Source organism: Castor canadensis, chromosome 3 (genome assembly GCF_047511655.1).
Source record: "Castor canadensis chromosome 3, mCasCan1.hap1v2, whole genome shotgun sequence".
NCBI classification, from domain to species: Eukaryota; Metazoa; Chordata; class Mammalia; order Rodentia; family Castoridae; genus Castor; species Castor canadensis.
The window spans coordinates 33,172,668-33,183,367 of NC_133388.1; the positions used below are offsets into that span (position 1 = coordinate 33,172,668).

Here is a 10,700-nt window from a genome sequence, read left to right on the forward strand (position 1 = left end):
ACTCTTCCAGGGCTCCCGCCCACCTGCCGCTCCCTTCTCCTCCCTGTGGCCGCTGAACCCGCAGCGCACGCACCAGCGTCAGGAGTGGTTTCCCCGCTCGCGAGAGCTTTTTCTGCTGTTGTGGAGTTTAAAACTTTAAAACCTCCCAATGGCGTTTGCCCTTCTCATGCAAGCTCTTTAAAAATTCCTCCCCTTCCCCGCCCCCAAGATTGACCAGGGACAATAAGCAACCTGCTGTAATTCCCCGCGACCCAGTTTCTTCTGTTTCCTTACTTAACCAGATCCTCCCGGAGCCAGAGGTGCCCGAAAGTCCAGTTGCACGTTAAAAGTATTACGAAACATTAGTTTTTACATAACGGAGGTGTCTTTCCCCCTACTTACCAAATTAGATAAAAATTGTAAATATGTTTTTATAGGGTTCCTAAGGGTATGGGGGAATCCTGGTGCACAAATACACGGTTTATAATTTGATGCAGTCTTTCTGGAGCGCTGCTGGCAATAGGCATTAAAAGCTTTAAAAACTTATGTAGCTCTTGTGGTCAATGTGGAAATTCCATCTCCAGGAATTCATCCTAAAGAAAAATTCAATCAAGTACACTCAACACACACAGCTTTAATAGTGAACAGAAAACCCAAATGTTAACCAAAGAGGTTTAGTTAGTAGTATTGAACATTCAAACAATGAAATAATATGCTTCTATTAAAAATATAGCTGAAATGCATCTATTTACATGTAAATGAGGCCGGATAGATAGAGGAAATTGAGGTATGGGAAACAGCAGCCAGGAATTCAGAGATAAATATATGGATAAATGGCTTGATTAAAAGCTTAGTCTCTTTGTTTCAAATTCTCTCTTAAACTTCACTGTTTAAACTTCTGGGTTGTGTACTGTATGTCTATCTTTCCTTACCCATTAGTACCATTTTTGTTTTGTTTTATTTTATTCTCTGGCCTTAGTTTTTTTGTTATTGTTGTTTTGGTTTGTGTGTGTGTGTGTGTGTGTGTATGTGTGTGTGTGTGTGTGTGTGTGTGTGTGTGTGTGTGTGTGTGTGTGGTAGTGCTGGGGTTTGAACTCAGGACCTAAACCTTGAGCCACTTAGCCAACTCTTTTGTGTGTGTGTGTGTGTGTGTGTGTGTGTGTGTGTGTGTGTGTGTGTGTGTGTGATGGGTCTTTTTCAAGATAGGGTTGCAAAAAAAAAGGGTTTCACAAACTATTTGCCTGGGCTGGCTTCCAACTGTGATCCTGCTGATCTCTGCCTCCTGTGTAGCTAGGATTACAGGCGTGAGCCACCGGTGCCGTCACGGCCATAGTTATTTGGTTTTGTTTTTTGTTTGTTTTAGCAGTCAGGATGATTTATTGTTGTGCATGATTAAGGTGATTAAGGAGGGAACAGCACAGTGGGAGCCCTCAGGAGTGCAGGGCTCACCACTTACCCAGGGGACCATGATTAGGGATCTATTTGACCCCACAGCCATCAGGGATGAGCCGCTTCTCAGCTACCATGTCTTCAAATCCATTGCATTAAACTTGGTAAAGCTTCACTTCTTTGAGATGTGGATCTTCTTGAGGCCAGGGAACTTGAACTTGGCCCTGTATACAGCCTCAATCACATGTTCCTTATTCTGCAGCTTGGTGCAGATGGACATCATTACCTGGCCAATGTGAACCCTGGCCACTGTACCCTGGGGCTTCCCAAAGGCACCCCGCATACCTGTCTGGAGCCTGACAGCCCCAGCACAGGATGACATCTTGTTGATGTAAGTGACGTGGAAAGGGTGGAGCTGAACTCAAATATGAAAGCCATCTTTGCCACAACTTTTTACCATGTACTTGTTGGCACAAATTCGGGCAGCCTCTGGGGCTTTGGAGGAGAGCTGCCCATATTCATCAGACACCATGTGGTCACAAAGTGGGAATTCGTACACTTTCGCTGCCTTCTGCATCAGGCGTACCTTGGCAAAAGCAAGATTTGGAATATGGTTTGTTCTTATGATATCGGTAACACCAAGCAGGGTCGCAACACCAGGATCTTTGGTGGCATGCAGGAGAAAAAGAGTTGTTTTTCTTTTTGTTTGTTTGTTGAGCTAGGCAGGCACTTTACCACTTGAGCCACCCCACTAGCCATTTTTATGTTGGTTACTTCTAAGATAGGGTCTTGCTTTCTGCCTGGACCTCGATCCTCCTGTTTGTGCTTTCCGGTGTAGCTAGGATGACAGGCATACCAACACACCCAGCCATTCCTTGAAGTGAGATCTTACAAACTTTTTGCCTGGGAGGGCCTCAAACTGGGATCCTCTCCATCTCTGCCTCCAGAGTAGGTAAGAGTACAGGCTTGAGCCATGGCTACCAGCATGATCACCATATTTAACTAAGAATTTGTTTATTTTTTTGAATTCGGCAATTTAATCCCCAGTGTGGAATTCTGCTCAGACTTTATATATTATTCCCCCCACTTCCCAGCTGGAAAATGCTTTAAATCTCTCCTTTAAATATTCTTAGTTGTTCCTAAGGACCCTGGAGGTATGTGTAGGGGATAATGCAGAGTGGGCTCTTAAAAGTAAAAAAATTATTTCACGTATTGATCTATTCACTCAGCCTATGTTCCTAGAATTCCTAAGAGGTCAGAGCTTGGTTCTCAAAGAATTTAATTGGGACCTTCAGTTTAGCATCACCTAGCTATTTGATTTGTTTGAATTAAATTAGTTTCCTAATTTATTTATGAAAGAAGTTGTTGTTTTGTTGTCTGTGTAATGGGCAACAAAATATCAGACAAAAGCAATTAAAGGTTATCTTAACATGAAGCTGAGACAAATAAAAGGACCTAATTGTCCCTAAAGGTAGTTAAAGAGTTTAACACTGTTTAAAAAAACCTACTAAATCAGTGGGCACCAGTGGCTTATGCCTATAATCCTAGCTACTCAGGAGGCAGAGATCAGGAGTATCAAGGTTCAAAGCCAACCCCAGGCAAATAGTTCGTGAGACCCTATCTTGAAATTATTCAACACATAAAAGGGTTGGTCTTGTGAGTCAAGTGATAGAGTGCCTGTCTAGCAAGTGTGAGCCCTGAGTTCTAACCCCAGTACTGCAAAAAAAAAAAATGTGTTAAAATGTTATTGATAGGTCTTTACGGCAAGCATCCTTTTTAATAATTGTTATCCTTTTAATAAATGTGTTGAGGGACAGAGTGATTTGATACCCTAGTTGACAGCTGTTAGACCCTTTTCTGGTGCCCCAGCTGCCTTGAGTGAAGGATTATCAGTCACACAGTCAGCCAAACCTTTTGGTCATCAGAAACCTGGATGAACTTTAAGCAACTATTTTCACCCAGGCCAAAGGGGGAGTGCTTCTCTTGGTAGCCCAGTGGAAGGCCTCTGATTGGACTAAATGTGGTTTTCATTCACATGAAGGACTGCTGTGATTGGTGCAAACACCCTGGTCATACCTCCTTTTTGTCTACATAGGCAGGCTGTCAGCTCACTTTTGGAGTCACTTGGGGGATACCCTTCTGTGCTGCTGAGGCCCTAGGAAACGGGTGGTGGTGAGAGTCTGTTGGTACACTTGGATAGAAATCAGAGGTGAACTCCAGCAACAAAGATCAGAAAAGTTTTATTTGTTGAGAAGAGAAAGGAAAGGCCTCATAGGGTCATGCAGTGGGACCCAAAAACTGGTACCTCCCAGTTGGTCAGGTTGGAAATTAGGTTTTATAGCTTTTTTATTGCCAGAGGGCAGAGATTTTGGCATGGATGAATCCATCCACAAAGGAGAGGTGTCTCTCTGGCACAAACATTTGTTTATTGGGAAGGAGAAGTGTCTCCCTGCTGCAAACAGATGTTTCTTGGGAAGGAGAAGGGGCATTTCCCACCCTGGCTAATTGCCACCTTTTGGGAACACGTGGACCTCCCATAGTTCACACTTCACTGCCCCTGGTGTTACATTGGGTCCAATAGCAGGCTACTCTCAAATGGTCTTTTCTTGCCTGCTTTTGATCTTTTTCACTAGTAGAGTGGGCTGAACTGGCAACAGGAAGAAGAGATAGTGGGGATAGTAGCAGAACCATAGCAGTGGTGGTGTGGCAGGAAGGCAGGGAGGGGGAAGGGAGATAATGAGTGCTACAGTGATACAAAGAAAAACCAGATTTGGGAAATGTCACCTGGGGTGAGACCAGAGAAGAGTCACCTTGCCTCAGAGGTTAAAGTGGCCAATGAAATAGCATGTGACCATGTATGGGACAAGCTGCACCTCCCATTTCTGTAACCTGCTCTAAATGCTATATAAGGAAAGCCCTCTTTGTTCTCAGGGCTAAGCCTTTGGATGCTAGTACACTGAGCCACTGCCAGCCTGCTTAATAAACTTGTTTCCTGAAAGCTTTGGTACCCCATCTCTGTCTGAGCCAGCCTGCAACATTCTGGGGGCTTGTGGCCAGGTTTCAGAGGGCAGTGTTTTCACCTTCTTAGCTCTGGCTCAGTATCCCTAGCCCACAGTGAGGGCCACTCCTGCCAGTTGCTACCAGACGTGTTGATCCAAGGGGAGAGAGCCTCTCTCCTGGTGAACCAAGGATGAGAATTCTGGTTTCAAAAAGGAACATGGAAAAGCTCTGTAACCAACTTGGGAACCCCACTCATCAGACTGGTAAGAACCCATGTTCAAATTCAAGCTAGAAGGGACGATGATCAACTCCCAAAGACACCCAAGTAACCCCACTTTGGGGTGAAACTGTGTCTTTCAAGTTCAGGGAGTGGGATGGAAGTATTATGCTGTGTGAATGTGTGAAAGTGCAAGCCTGAGGTATGAAGCAAGTGCAGAGTCCTGATCCACGGGTTGTGTCAAACTCATATGGTCTAGAGAGAGCCCTAACATGGCCTCTGGTCCAGGGTTTATATGAACTCACTACGGCTAAGAGACACCTAAATCCCCATGAGGGATAAAATGAGATGGTATTATTTGTTTTCCCCTGTGTGCCAGAGAGGAGGACCCTTTACCTCCTCTCCACAGCCCTCAACCCTTTCATCTCTGTCTCTTTCTTGATGTCTGGAAAATGGAAGGAATGAGAGAGGATAAGAGTAAGAACACCCTCCCCACCCAGAGTACGTGCTTAAGAACTTTAAGAGGAGATTTAATGGAGATTATGGGGTCAAACTGCCTCCTGGCAAGCTTAGGTCCTTCTGTGAAATAGACTGGCCTGCTTTTGGTAGAATGGTCTTTGGAGGGGTCATTAGATGAGATAATAGTCAATAAAGTTTTTGAAGTGGTTGTAGGGGAACTTGGACACCCAGATCAATTTCCTTATATTGATTGCTGGCAGGATGCAGTTCTCAATTGGTCCATGTGGCTAATACTTACCTAGAAGAAGCATATAGGGTCATGGTAGCCAGGGTAGCAGCAGCTTCCAAGTGCAGGGAAAAATGTAAAATGCTGGAGAAACTCATATCACCAGGGGATCCCGAGGAGACCCTACCCCCTTATGTGCCACTGTACCCACCTTTGCCTCCACCATCCACCTCTTCACCTCCACCCTCAGGAGGGAAAGCAGCATCAGAAGCAGCCACAAATATGCCTACAAGGCTGAGCCCAAGAGTCCTTGAGACTGCAACACCACCACCTTCCTCAGGCCCCATGAACCTCATGCTCACTCCAAGCCCACCAGTCCTCACTCCACAACTCCCTGTGAGACTGGCCCCTAGATTTAACCAGGAACATTTGAACAGTCCCTCTCCCCTGTAACCCACAACCCTGCAGATGCCCCTGAGGGAGGTCCAGGGCCAAATACATTATGATCATCATGGCCAGATACAAGGAAGAAGGTAAACATTTTTCTACCAGCCCTTCTCCACCACAGACCTCCTTAATTGGAAGCACCATACCCCCCTTTTCACGGAAAAGCCTCAGGCCCTGATTGATCTAATGCTGTCCATCATCCAAACCCATAAGTCTACCTGGACAGACTGCCAACAGCTTCTTCTGACTCTATTTAATACTGCAGAGTGATGCCATATGACCTTGGTGGAGCTAAGGTGGCTGAAGACCATGCCCCTGTGGACACTCTAAATACTCAAGCCTATGCCCAGGGCCAGTTCCCCAAGGAAGACCCCCACTGGAACCCTAATTATGACCAAAATTACTAGTGGCTTGAACAGTATCAGGAGGCATTATTAGGAGGCATGAAGGAAGGAGGAAAAAAAGGCCATGAATACCCATCTTTGCTTTCCAATGGGAAAATTCTAGTACTGGAGAAAAGAGACAATTGACTTGGACTTGGTGGCCACAAGGCTTCAAAAACTCTCCCACTATCTTTGGGACTGTCTTGGTGTTTGACCCAAAGACTTTCTCAGGTGACCAGCATGGCTGCACACTCCTCCAGTATGTAGATGACCTTCTGTTGGCTGGACAAAGTTAGGAGGATTCTATGGAAGGAACTCACCTCATTTTCTCCCTTTTGTGGAAGGCAGGCTATAAGGTTTCCCAAAAGAAATCTCAGATTTGCCAGGATACTGTCAAATACCTCAGGTTTCACCTGTCATAAGGACAATGTAAACTGCGACCTGAGAGGAAACAGGCCATCTGCTCCATTCTGGTCCCCAAGACCTCTCGACAAATTAGAGAATTTCTAGGAGATGCAGATTTCTGCTGGATCTGGATTCCCAATTACTCTTTCTTGTCAAAACCCCTTTATGAAGCCACAAAAAGAGGAGAACAGGAACAAGAAAAGGCCTTTAAAGAAATTAAGAGGGCACTCACAAATGCCCCTGCTCTGAGCTTGCCAGTTATGATGAAGCCCTTCTTCCTATATGTACATGAAAGACTGGGGACAGATGTAGGAGTCTTGACCCAGCTGCTAGGTTCCTGGCACTGCCCAGTGGCCTATTTATCAAAGCAACTTGATTCAGTTTCCCAAGGCTGGCCACCCCACCTGCATGCCCTGTTGGCCACTGCCATCTTGGTGGCTGAAGCAGACAAACTTACTTTGGGACAAGAACTCATAGTCCATGTTCCTCACTCTGTTTTGACTTTCATGGAATATAAAGGAATAATTATTGGTCAAATATCAAAGCATGTTATGTGAAAACCCATGTATCTGGTTAGAGGTTGTTAAGACTCTAAATTGAGCCACCCTGTTGCTGGTTGATTCAGGGCCCCCAGAGCATGCCTGTTTAGAGGTTATGGATGAGGTGTTCTCCAACTGGCCAGACTTCACTGACCAGCCTATTAGTCATCCAGACATTGAGTATTTCATGGATGGTTGTGGCTTTGTCCAGGATAGCACACATTCTGCTGAATATGCAGTAGTGACTCGACGCTGCCATTGAAGCATGTCTGCTGCTGGTTAGAACCTCTGCACAAAACGCTGAGCTTATTGCTTTCATGTGGATGAGATCACTGCAGGAGTGCAGGTAAACAGACTCCAAATATGTCTTTACTATCATTCATGTCCATGGAGCCCTATACAAAGAGAGGGGGCTCATTAACTTGGGAGGAAAAAGTGTTAAATATGGACAGGAAATTCTGGAATTGCTAGATGCTGTATGTCCCCCTAAGCAAGTAGCAGTCATGCACTGCCTAGGGCATCAGAAGGGGGAGACAACAGTTGTTTGGGGAAATTGAAAAGCTGAGGGGAAAGCCAAACAAACAGCCCTCACAGGAGGACAAACCTCAGCCTCACTGACAGCTGCCTTGTTATCATGCTCCTTATCTGAATGGGACCCATGGTTTACTTCACAAGAACAGGCTTGGTTTGAGACTGAAGGAGGAAATTTTCTACCAGAAGGATGGTGCAAGTTTGCTGATAGCCGCATTGCCGTACCTGAATCACTGGCTCCCACCTTTGTCAAGCAGTTCCATGAAGGAACCCACTCAGAGCAGACAGCCCTTGACCCAGCATTTTTATGTCCCCAAGTGTCCAGCATAAATTAGACAGTATGTGAGAGGTGCAGTTTGTGTGCCAAAAACAATCCTGACAAGGACCAAGAGTGCCATCCCAGGTACAAAGTGTTGGAAGAACTCCTTTTGAAAACTTCATTGTGGACTTTACTGAGATTCCACAGGCCAGAGATGTAAATGTTTTCTGGTGTTCATCTGCACCTTCTCAGGATGGGTGGAAGCCTTCCCCACTCAGACTGAGAAAGCCTGGGAAGTGGCCAGGTGCCTGTTAAAGGATTTCATTCCTCAATTTGGAATATCTGTGTCTCTTGGATTGGACAATGGTCTGGCCTTTGTGACAGTTGGTGGCTAAGGGATTAAGAATAACTTGGAAGCTGCACACAGCCTACCATCCCTAGATTTCAGGGAAAGTATAACATATGAACAGGATTCTAAAATTGCAATTGGGAAAATTATGCCAAGAGACCCACATACAATGGGATCAATTACTGCCCAGAGCCTTGCTCAGGATTAGGTCAAGCCCCACAAAATGGACAGGTCTCTCCTCTTTTGAAATTTTTGGGCTTCCACCCCTTTTAGTCAAGGGCCTGCAAGGAGACCTTAAGGAAATATGTGTCTTCACCCTGAGACAGCAGATGCAGACCCTTGGGTTGACTCTCTCAAAAATCAATTACTGGGTAAGAGAGAGACTCCCTGTCAGCCTGACAATTCCCACACACCCTTATAAACTGGTGGTGCTGTTTGGGTAAAGGAATGGAATGTTCAATTGCTAAATCCCCACTGGAGGGGCCTTTTCTTGTTCTTTTGTCCACCCCCACTTCAGTTAAATTAGCAGAGATTGTTCCATGGATGCACCACAGCCATGTGAAGCCAGCTTCCCTCAAGTGGGAGTGCATCCCTGACCCAGCCTCACCATGCGAGATCACTCTTCAGAACACCCACACCCTTCCCTAGCAGAACCCTGCTTCCCAGGAGACAACAGGACACCACGAGACTTCAACCCTGTTCTAGTCACAGTGGATGCTGACTAGTCTATGCACGGTGGAAGCTTGAGGAGTCTCCCATCTCACCTTTGAGGATGAGTCTGTTCTCTGTTTTCTTCTTGCAGATCTTGGTAAGCTCTCCACCTGGGGACCCCGAGGCTTTGGACTGTGACTCATGCACGTGCACTACCCAAGCAGGGAGTGCTGTTACCAAAACTCTGCTTTTCCATACTTATTATGCTTGTGCAGGTACAGTTGTTGGGACATGCACCCACAACCATACCACCTACTCAGTGTGCTCTCATGATGGTCAACACATCTGTTTTAACTGCATCTATTGCCCTTGGAGCAATGCCTAAAGGTTAGAAGCTTTACCAGCACTGGGGAGATCAGGGATACAGGTTTACAACTCCAAAAGGCCAGTGTCTGTATACCTTGTTGTATACGCTGTAATAGCTAAAAACACTGTCTATTGATCTCAGGGTATTGGAAACACCTGTGGAGGCTTGGCTTTAGAGAGGACTTATGTGTCAAATGATAAGTATATATGCTGGGGAGACAACTCTTGGCCATGTACTGGTACAATCTGGAACTACTGCCCATACTGGAGGTGTGTTTCATGGGCTACCTGACAAAAGGCCGAACCCTTGGCCCTTCTTCAAAAGGAATAGCCACCTCTAACTGCTCCCTTGGTACCTATAACCCTGTAAATTTTACTATACTTAAGCCCTCAGATTGGGAACAGGGACTTAAGATTGGTATAATGATAGATGGAAAGGGGATTGATCTCGGGACTCTACTGCACCTCAAATTAGTAACTATTACCTACGAGAGCTCTTCATATCAGGTCTTTCACTCCTTCTATGAGGGGATTCAAAGTGAGTTTCCCATCTCAGTTAAAACAAAAAACTTGTTCCTCTCACTAGCTGAGTCCATAACACAAACTCTGAACGTAACTTTGTGTTATGTTTGTGGGGGAACGAATATGGTAGACTGTTGGCCATGGGAGGCAAAAGAACTAAACCCACAAGAACTCTTTAATGAAACCACTCTCTCTAGCCTCAGGGAGAGCATTTGGCTCTTAAAAACCTCTATTATTGGGAATTACTGTATCTCCTGTCCAAAAGGTCAATTCTCCACCCCAGTAGGGCACTTGATCTGCTTGGGACAAATGTTTTACAATGATACTGCTCAGGAGACTCAGTGGTGGCAGGGCTCCCTATCACATGGAGCCTCAACCTCACCTGCTGGCAATAGCCTGAAATAATCTAACCGCAGGCATGAAGTGGCAGGTGCCTAAGGGGTTGTATTGGATCTGTGGGAAAGGAGTTTACACAGTCCTTCTCAATGACTGGTTTGGCTCCTGTGTGCTGTGCACCATCTGGCCTTCTTTCTTCTTGCTCCCCCTCAGACAAGGTGAAAAATTAGGAGACTCCATATATAAGGAAAGGATAAACAGGAAAAAGCGAGATGCCCTACAAATAGGAAGTGGGAAGAACAATGAATGGTCTCCAGAGCGGATCGTTCAATATTATGGTCCCGCTACATGGGCAGAAGATGGCTCCTGGGGCTATCACACCCCAATCTGTATGCCCAACTGCATCATTCAGCATCAGGCAGTGGTTGAAATTATAACTAATGAAACAGCTAAAGCTCTCAACATATTAGCCAAACAATAAACTAAAATACACAGTGCTATCTACCAAAACTGTTTGGCTTTGGGTTATTTGCTAGCCTCAGAGGGTGGAGTATGTGGAAAGTTCAATCTGAGCAACTGCTGTTTACAGATTAATGATGAGGGAAAGGTAATTGAAGAGATTACCAACAAGATGAAAAAGCT

At 45.4% G+C, this 10,700-nt stretch overlaps 1 pseudogene; it reads right to left on the reverse strand.

The window, feature by feature from the left end:
• Positions 1 to 1,409: 1,409 nt before the first annotated feature.
• On the reverse strand, positions 1,410 to 5,365 carry LOC109688410 (large ribosomal subunit protein uL16-like; annotated as a pseudogene).
• Positions 5,366 to 10,700: the final 5,335 nt, after the last annotated feature.